The following is a 10,633-nucleotide window of genomic DNA, read 5'->3' on the forward strand; positions in this document are numbered from 1 at the left end:
TAATCTTCAATAATCTGGATGGGTCTGACTTAATCAGTTGAAAAGCCTTAAAAGTAGGGTTGGATTTTCCTTGTAGATGTAGAAAAAATTCTGCTTGGTGAAAGTTTTGGCCACATACATGAATCCCAGCCTGCTTGTAATCTTTGTTTCCAGACACCTTGAACTACAGATTTAAAACTTGCTTGGCCAGTGCTCACAATCATGGGGGTCACTTCCTTCTTCCTCTGCACTCACATGCATGTGTGCACACATATACACTCCAGTGGTGCTGCTTCTCTGGTTGAACCCTGACAGATGTTGGAGGTAAAATGTTCTAAGATCGTGCATGTAAGTATATAACTGGATAGCTATATATTCACATGCCAAATAAATGCATACATTTAATCTAAACATACTTTAATATGTCATAAATGTGACTATTCAATAAATATAGATAGACTTGCACCATCATTTTGATGGTTATGTTTCCCTGTTGTGCATGGAAACCATCATTATTTAATTGATTTGGCTGATTTCCTGTTTTAATATTATAAATAATGTTGTTTTGAATTCTTTTGTGTATCTGGATATCTGTGTGTCACATTGAAACAAAATTTTTCAACAAATTTCACTTAGATCTCATTACAAAGCACTTAAAATTGAGTATTTTCAGAGATACCTTTTATAGCTGAATGTAACATAAGGTGATTACTTTCTAATATGTTTATTTGGTAAAACTGCATCTTTAAAGCCCACTGTTCTTTAAGTATATGTTGTTAATTATGTGAAATTTATTTAATTACATTTTAGATAAGAATGCACACTTAGAAGCATGCAGGTTATAAAACTGCACTATGGTGTTTTCTAAAGTCATAAATAGAAAGGCTCTGTGCATTATATTACAAAATAATGAATTTTCTCCCCAAAGAACTTTCTAAGATTAATCCATTCCTTTTTAAAGAAAATTAGATGATCCTGTTTTTCTCTGTTTATTCATTATTTATGCAATAACCCTCACATGATTTAATGGCTCTTTCCAAAGTGAAATGTACAAAGTCCTCTGTGAATGAAAATATTACAAGCTGAAAACAGGTTAGCTGATAGGCTTGAAAATATAAACAGACATGTACTAGCATAGTGAGCTCCACATCTCATCCTTAAGTTACTGATACTTCAGTGGCCAGGGTCATTTTATGAATTCAGGGGTGTTTATGCTTTGATAGACTCATCCTCTACATATTAAAGATTTCTGCAAGTTGACATTTCAGAAAAGGATGGATAATAAAGGATGGTGGGAGGGGTGGGAGGTTGTTTCTTACAGCTGTGAGGACTGTTATTAGTGAAAGACACTCTAAGAATATATTTTGGTTTTGACAAGCAATCTCTGTCAAATGATGGCATGTCAGCATTTGGGGATATTTTGAAAAGGATGTCAGGTGCAGCAGAGGAATCACTAGTTTAGTGGATGGTTAAAACAATGCATTATATTTGATTTCTGAATACATTTGATTTCCTCAAACCTAAAAGCTTCATTTCTTCTCTTTCTTAAAAAATGTTTTCTCTATTTTGGAAGTGAGGGGAACTAAAAATAGTTTTGTGTTAATCTAGATTTTTTCCTTTTCCACATCTATTTGTAATTACAAGTACGGAAGAATATTTTAAACCCTCAATTGCTATTACTGATCTAATGCTTGACGTCCTTCTGTCTGACATCTGTAAGATGTTAGTCTTTTAGCTGTTTAGTGTATGTCAAGTATTGTTCTTTTTTTATGTTACTGTCTGTCAACACAGAAAGATATTACAGTGTTTTTGACTATATTTTCTGTGCTGTATTTTCATCCCCATAACTAATTTGCATTGTAATTGAGATTTTGTTCCTCTTTATCTCCTTTTTTAAAACTCTTGTACTTTTAAAATTCTCTTAATATGAACTGTTATTTTCTTCCCTGCTAAGAAGAGCAGGTATCACTTTTATACTGACTGTAAAACAAGCAATGGTAAGAGGAACTTGCACTTTCTTATTCACTAGCTCTATACCTTAGATAACTTGGGGCAAGTTATGTGCGTGTGCATGCGTGTTTGCATATACCTGAGGTTTCTCCCTGCATAATGAAGGTACTAATAGCACCTACCTCACAGGCTTATTATGTGGATTTAGTGAGTTAATCTAAAGCACGTAGAAAATTGCCTGGTACATAGCAAGAGTATAGTATATGTAAGCTTCTAGTAGGCATTATGTGGAATTGTATGCATTATTTGGAGTACTATATACAATATTTAATCTAAATATGACACCATAAGCTCTCATTTTTGGCACTGACTTGATAAATCAATAGTAGCCAATACTATAAAATGGATCCCTTAAGCATAGAACATGAAATTTAAAAATGCAGTTGGTATAAAAGATAATTGTTTCAAAGGAAAACTCACTTCAGTAGCAGTTCTAGGACCAGGTCTATATCCATATGGATGTGTGACTTCAGGCCAGTCACTTAGACTTATAAAGTCAGACATTTAAACCTAATATTTGAAGCTAGCAAATTTAAACTCATTATAATTAGAGAAGTTGAAGTCAGAAATCACAAAGCTAATTAGTGGAAAAATTTGCAGAGTTATTCTATGCAGTATTATTTAATGTTCCTACATTAATACAGTCAACAAATATGTATTAGCAACCACTCTGTCAGTCAATCAATGTCAGTATCTATAAAATAAGAATGGATAAACACATTATGTAATGAGCTTTTGAACTCTAAAATCCTCTTTCTCTGTGAAACAAAATAAAGAATCATCCTAACCACTTAACTGATTAATTTTTTCAGAAATGCAAATTAAACTATGAGACCACTTACTGAAGGACATGAGAATTCAGAAGCCCTGTTGTCTACTAGGGCTTGGAGAGAGGATGTGATTTCTCTGAGCTTCAGGGTTTTTGTCTGAAGAACTGGGATAACACAGAGCAGGGCGATGACACAGAAAGGAGCCAGAGTGCCTTCATACTACGAACTCCAGCTTCCCACCGTTACCACACATAGAAGCTGGGGGTGAATAGACACATAAGCACCAAGTTTGATCACATGCCCCCACACTGATCCAGGTTTGCAAGGTAGTGTGCAAGATACTTGCTCTTTAGAAATTGAGAATTTTTCTTTCTATAAACTACATTGTAACATTACCAATACTTTTCCTTCTTTACAATTACAAAATGTTAAGGCCATATCGAGCCCAGTCACTCAATTTTTGGTTGAAAAATTGGGACAGAATCTTTAAGACGTAGCTAGTTTCAGAGTAGCAGAACCTTGTTCTTATGAATTCTATTTTCTGATTTTAAGTGAATGAGTAAATGACATTTACTGGGTATCACTGTTCGGTGCTTTAATACAGACCATCTTGAAACAAATATCTCTATACTATTTCATAGTTTTGAGTTACGTGATGCCTTCGGATTTAATATGTCCTTCTTGAAAATTTATCCCTATGAAATTGTCCATATTAATCTCTAGTAACTACTCCTGAAAAAAAGGTCTTTGTTTGACATTAGTATAACCACAGAAGCTTCTTTTTGTTGGGGTTTATATGGCATAACTTCATCCTTTAATGTTTTAGGGGAGTTTTTTAATTTTCATATGGTGAAGTTTAAAAAAATATCTGTTGTTAGAACCTTAAATTTTTAATCTTAGAAATTAGTCTAATTATATCTAATGCGATTATTGATAAATTGGATTCATAGTGCCATCATACTATATGCTTTTCTATTTGACCCTCGTGTTTTAAGTTCAGTCACTCATTTCTTGCCTTCTTTTGGTATATTCAGCATTTTCAACATTCCATTTTTCTCTTTTATTAACTTGGTTTTACAACAACAATTACTGTTGTGCACTACTGTACATATTAGTTTACCCTAAAAATGACCACATGCATGCTAGGTTTATTATAATCTACTGTAAATTATTACTTGTACAAGTTTCCTGACAGTGCTAGTAAGACCTAATAACACTTTAATTTTGTTTATTCCTGCTCTTTGTGTTGCTGTTGTTATCAATTTTAGTTCTCATTACCTTACATTCCACAAGGCAATGTTATCATTATTTTGTAGAACCAGTAGTCCTATCTGAGGTATGGGTTGAGGTTGCTTTTTTCCCCATAAAAATATCCTATTGTTCTGGTGCTATCCATTTGATTTGTTCTTTTTCTAACTTCTTAAGGTAAAATCTTAGATCATGAATTTCATACCTCTCTCCTAATCTTTAAATCTAAATCTTTAGCTGCATTCCCAAATGTTTTTATGTTGTATTTTAATTTTCTTTTAAAATATTTATATTTTTCCTTTTGACTTTTCTTTAACTAACAGATTCTTTTAAGGTGGTTTGACTTTTTTTTTTGTGCTAGATATCCTAATGTTATTTATTCTAATATTATTTTGTCAGTGAGCATGTTCTTTGTGATTTCAAGGTTTTGAAATATACTGAGATGTGTTACAGCCTGGCATATAATCTATTCTAGTGAACATTCCCTGTGCAATGGAGGAAACAAAAGTGCATTCTTTGATTGTTAAATATAGTTTTCTAAAAATGTCAGTTAGGTCAAGTTACTTGACTGTTTCTCAAGTAAAGTATTCTATATATTTGCTGTTGTTTTTTCCTTGACTTGTTCTACCAGTCACTAGGACAGGTATTTAAATCTTCAACCTTGGTTATTGATGTGTCTATTTCTCCCTTGAATTCTGTCAAATTTTGCTTAATGCTGTTAAAGGTCTGTTTTGGCCTATACAAGCTTTTAAAAGTATATTTCCTTGATAAATTATGCTTTTGTCATTATAAAATGTCTTTCTTTCTTACTTTACATTGAAGTCTACCTTAGTATAGCCACAACAGCTTTCTTGCTCCTGGTGTTTGCCTTTTTCATGTTTTGATACTCTGATTTTTTACCTTAGTGATGGCTTTAAAGTGTTTCTTATAAACAATGTATGGTTGAATCTTCCTTTTTAAAAATGTCCACTTTGGCAATCTCTTTCCTTTCATTAGTAATTAGTCCATTTATGGATTACTTTTGTACCACTAAATTTACTTTTAATCTTTTCAAAATCCAATTGTCTAAGGTAGAGTGAGAGGCATGTATTTACTTAGGGGAAAGGATGGTTTCCTAAAGATAGGTTAGTGCCTAGGGCAGGGTAAACAGAGGCAACCAACCCACTTCCCCTTCTGCAGGTAGAGGTGGGAGGGACAACCTTAGCTCAAGATGTCCATGTGTTGACAAATAACATCCACTCCTGTACAGATCCACACCAGTAGCTGCTGAAGAAGGCTAACCATCTAAATGCAAGTGGTTCTTAGAGCTCCTGTCACAAAACTTGAGTAGGGCCTACTGATTAAAAGACACATGAGCACTTGTCACCCAAGGACTTTGCTGTACCTCTGTAATAAATTAAAACAGTTTAAACAAAATATGGCTACACAATAGGGTTCTCAATTTCTTGTATTGATCCAAGTAGAATACAGTCATTACTATGCTTTTTGAAATTATGCATCAAGCATAATATTCTGTCAGTGTTAATGGCATTTGAAGGGCCCTGTCAAAACAATTGCAGCTACGTTATGTGTGAAACATATTAAATAAGCTCAGCAAACTTGTATTTTTCATTGTTTATTTTCATTTCTTCCTTTTCTCCTGTGGATGAACTTAAACGTAATTGTGTTTCTTAATTAAGATGCTATGCCTAAGGATCCTGAATGCTTCAACACAACTGTTCTTTTAGATGGTGTTAATTACACCCTCCTGACATAGTTATTGTATTATTACTATACTTAGGAAAAAATGTGCTGTGCTATTTGGGCTCAAAAATATTTTTGACATTTTTATGAACACACCACTGACATTTCACAGAGTTTTTCAGTAAACCACAAAGGACTAAAAAATGCCATTCAAGGGTTATAAGATAATTAAACTAACTGAAAATAAGATGATTCATATGGAAATGAAAATTATTTATGAATTTTGTTGAGCTGGAAATGTGTTTTACTAAATGACTTTAGATTTGTTAATTTAAGTGCATGATGAAGGAAATCAAGGGGATACCTTGTTCTCACCTCAATTTGTTCCATATGCATAGCTATTTTATCTTTCAACATCCCTTTTGATTTTTTATTTTGCCCTTTGAAAAAATTATGGATTATTTAAAATAAATAAATGTCAACTTTGAAATACTTTAAAATATGTTCATTATAATATACCTGGTGGGAAAGTAGTGCAAATCAATCACAAAAGAACTCATAGATCAGGTTTCCAGTTAAATTTTAATAGAACTAGATTGAGATAAATATGGTTTTCAGATAAGACTAAAAGCTTTTCTTCAATTCAAAATAATGATTTTACTCACTTATCTACAGAGTTGACCTTTCTCCACAGTACTATGGCTGTCTAAGTACTTCTGCTGTATTCTATTAATGTCTTCCTATATCTCCAAATTTGATTATTGTTCTGTTTCCATGGATCATTACATTTTTCTATTCCAGCAGAGATCCCTGTAGTAAAGTTCCTGAGGGATGGATCTCTGCTTGTTATTTCTGTTTCAAACATGTGCATTTTATATTTACTATTAAAGATCTGAATAATGGCACATTCTCCAAGTGTAGGTCTGATTGTGATAAAACTCTCCGGGGAATTCTGTGAGTTTTCGTATGTGGAGGAAAACTGATGAGAATATCTCTAATGAGGAATCACTGGAACAAGAAATGCAGATTATCTATTTGTCAGAATATGACAAACTAGAGACTGCCTTTTTTTACATAAAAAGCAATTTATTCAGTAAGTGAATATTTCTGAACCAATTTGTTGCTTTGTCTGTTAATTGATCAAATATTTCATATATATTACCTATTTTTGTCTCTAAAATATCTTGACTTAATTCTTTTGCATGTATGTATTGCTAACCATGATCATGTATGCCTTTATTTGAAAAATGGCATTTCATAATATATTAACTGAATTATTTTTTTTTACCTTAAAACACTTCATCAAACCTTTAAGGCTTTCTTTTTTTTTTGAAGAAAATATGGCTTTCAGAATTTATGCAATTTTATCAAACTAGTTGTTTAAGTGGAAAAGTTCTTTCATATCATAGTTCCATAAAGGCAACATTTTTTAGCGATTGCTTTTGGCAAATTTATGGAAACAAAAAAATGGCAGTGGCAAGTATATGTTTTGCAGTCATAATTGCAACACATTTATGAATAATTATATACTATTGCACATAAATTATGGACTTCCATTCATAAAAAATTGATTATTTCTCATTGCAGATTGTGTTAAATTTTAAGTTGAGCTAATAGAGTATTTTCTTCTAAACCTGAGTTTTTTTGTGTGTGTGTGGAAACTAAGAATCATAGTTAGGTTCAAAATCTTTACCAGTTCTTATTGTGAACTCTACAGATGTTCCCTGGTTTATGATGGTCCAACTTAGGATTTTTTGACTTTATGATGGTGCAAAAGCTGTACACATTCAGTAGAAACCACATGTTTTGAGTTTTGATCTTTTCCCAGGCTGGCAATATGTGGAAGGATACTCTCTCAGGATGCTGGGCAGTGAGCTGCAGCTCCCAGTCAGCCACATGATCACAAAAGTGAGTAACTGCCAGGCTTACAACTGTGCCCGGACAGCCACTCTGTTTTTCACTTTCAGTACAGTATTCAATAAACTACAGAAGTAGTCAACACTTTGTTATAAAGTAAGCATCATGTTATGTGATTCTGCCCACCTGTAGGCTAATGTAAATGCTCTGAGTATGTTTAAGGGAGGCTAGACTAAACTATGATGATTGATAGGTTAGATGTATCTTATGCACTTTCAATTTACAGTATCTTCAAGTTATGATGGTTTTATAAGGACATGACCCCATCATAAAAGTTGAGGAAGATTCTACATTAATCTCAGAATTCTAGAAAGAAAGAAACACACTGTTTTTGTAAATGCTTCAGTTAATGCCACGGAATCTCAGTGGCATTTATTCTCTCTCACAGTGCTGGTCCCACACGGGTCAGCAGGGCCAGCATGCAGGCTGATGAGGCTCCACGTTGCAACGACACTCTGTATACATGGTAGCCTTTGTCACTGCTGCAGAGAAGGAGGGCCTCTGGAGAATGGCCTTTGGACATTTTACTGTCTCTGGCAAGAACCGACCTTTCTGCTTATATCTCATTGGCTAAAACTACTGACATGGGCTGGTTTAATTAAAGGGGTGCCAGAAAATGTGTGTGTGTGTGGTGGTAGGGGATAAAATATTTGGCAAATGTCACTAACCTTGCCACATGGACATCTCCCATTACTGATACCCTGGCTGTCACAATGTACAAACAAAAAATCCAAATCCCCCTGGGGTAATTCATACATTATAAAAAAGAACTGAAAACTTGAGAACAAATAACTTTCCTCCTGTAGAAGACCTAACTCTGTTTCATATAAACAACCTGAAAAATTAAAAAAAGTAGAAAACAATTATTTCTAGATGACATATCAATGTGTTGTTTTGGTTTCTAATGTTGGTGGTAACTGTTTGATAAAATATGCTCCTCATACTTTCTTTTTTCCCTCTGTGATGATGCTGTGGACTTCACAGAGGATAGAGCTGGATTTGAAATAGGGACTACTTGAAATCAAAATAAAATTTATATAAATAGGTGTGGAAGGTTGTACAGAGAGAATGAATTAAATATAAGCGATACACAAAGGGAAAAGAGGAGTACAAGAAAGGCAGGTTTTGTCTCATGCATATTAGTTTCTTGTGGCTGCTGTAACAAAACACCACAATCTTCATGGCTTAAAACAACAGAAATGTATTCTTTCATGGTTCTGGAGACTAGATGTCCCAAGTCAGTATTGCTGTGTCCAAATCAAGGTATTGAAGGGCTGTGCTTCCTCTGGAGGCTGCGTTTTCTCTTGCAGACTCTGGTGGCTCCCATCTCAAGATCCATAATTTAATCACACCCAAAATGATACTTTTTCAAGTAAATTAACATTCACAACTTCCAGGTATTACAACCTGAAACTATATCATATGAAAGCTTCCTTTGTTCATGCCCTAAATCTAAAGGAATTTTTCCAAACAGAGGGAGATCTGAGGAGTAAATGTCTGTAAATAAAATGATGTAACAGAGCTGGTTTTATGCCTGGGGAACTCTAAAGTTTTCTTTGTAGTATAATTTAAGGAGCATTGAAAAGCCTGTCTGTCCAAAGGTATCAAGTCCTGCCTAAACTGGTTACTTTCATTACATTCATACAGTCACACAAAGCAGAAAGAAAGCAAAATGAAGGCACCAGTGAATGGGAAATAGGCACTGAAGTAACTGATGTGGAAGGTAAGGCCATCTTACCTGATCATAATTTTATCTATAATGAGTGGTCAGAGTTTATCTGGCTCCCAAAGAGAAGGAAAGAGAGAAGTATGTAAGTCACAGCAAAGCCAAAGCCTCATGGATTTTTAGTAAAAAAAGAAAAAGAAAAGAAAAGAAAACATCTAAAAGGGCACAGTTATTATTAAAATCTAAGTAAGCAGATCTTCTACCAAACCTGCAAAGCTTTGTTTTATTTATATTCATGTTCAAAAATAAGCAGCTAGGAGGGCCTGTCCTTCTAATCCTGTACCTTTGGGCTCTATGTCCTTTCCCAAGTGAGCTCCTGTGGTCCTCTTGTTTCAGTGACCATCTATATTCTGTTGAATTTTGATTTGGTATGTCCATCTGAATCCCCTGTGAAGATTTATATACCTGCATGTATTATCTACTAGTCATACCAACTAGCACTTTATATATATATATATATTACATATATATATTAAAAATAATTTCATATTTACTTTATATTTAAATAATGCTCAGTGTATGTGTTGGTTTCAGGATTATATGATTTTCTTCTTAGTATTCAGGAGATTACACTAGTTATTACTACACTGCTAGTATTGCACTTTCTATACTGACACTAGTTACTACAGGAGCCTAATATCCAGCTAGCATCCGAGAAGGAGAAAAAGAGCTGTTAAACCCTATGGATTCATTTAAGGAGGCTTCAGCAGAAATAATGCAGATGAGGAATAGCAAGATAACCTCAGCAGGGATGATGAGGACTGGATAAAACCCAAGTGAATATGCCAGTGGGAATTAAGAGCAATGGGGAAGGATAGGAGTAAGTGATGTCAGACCCTGGCAAAGAGCACCAAGGGGAAGAGGGTTAGAATTGCCTCCAAGGAGCAAGCAGAATGTGCAAAGACTGGCCATGGAGAATTAAGCTCCTGAGAATGTACTTGGAAGGTATCTGGACCCCAGTGTGACTCAAGACTTCTGGGACTTAATGGGTTTAAGAGAGAAGGAAAATCTTGGGCTGGAGAGAATCCCTCTTTCTCTTACAGGAGTTATGTGCTTTGGATATAAAAATGTCGCCCAAAATATCTGGGGACAAGACAACTGAAGAAGTCAGAGAGCATTTCACTGAAGCCATAGATGAGCTCTAAGTTCTGGGATGAGCTAACCGGGAGAATGCTAATGACATCAACATTAGGAAAAGAAAACATAGAAGGGAGATGTTTCCTGCCCTGTTGAAAAAAAAGCAGAGTGAATGGGCAAATGTATTTATTCCTGCATAATTTATTGTTTGACCCTTTCTATT

The sequence above is a fragment of the Manis javanica genome, chromosome 14 (genome assembly GCF_040802235.1).
Source record: "Manis javanica isolate MJ-LG chromosome 14, MJ_LKY, whole genome shotgun sequence".
Taxonomy (NCBI): Eukaryota; Metazoa; Chordata; class Mammalia; order Pholidota; family Manidae; genus Manis; species Manis javanica.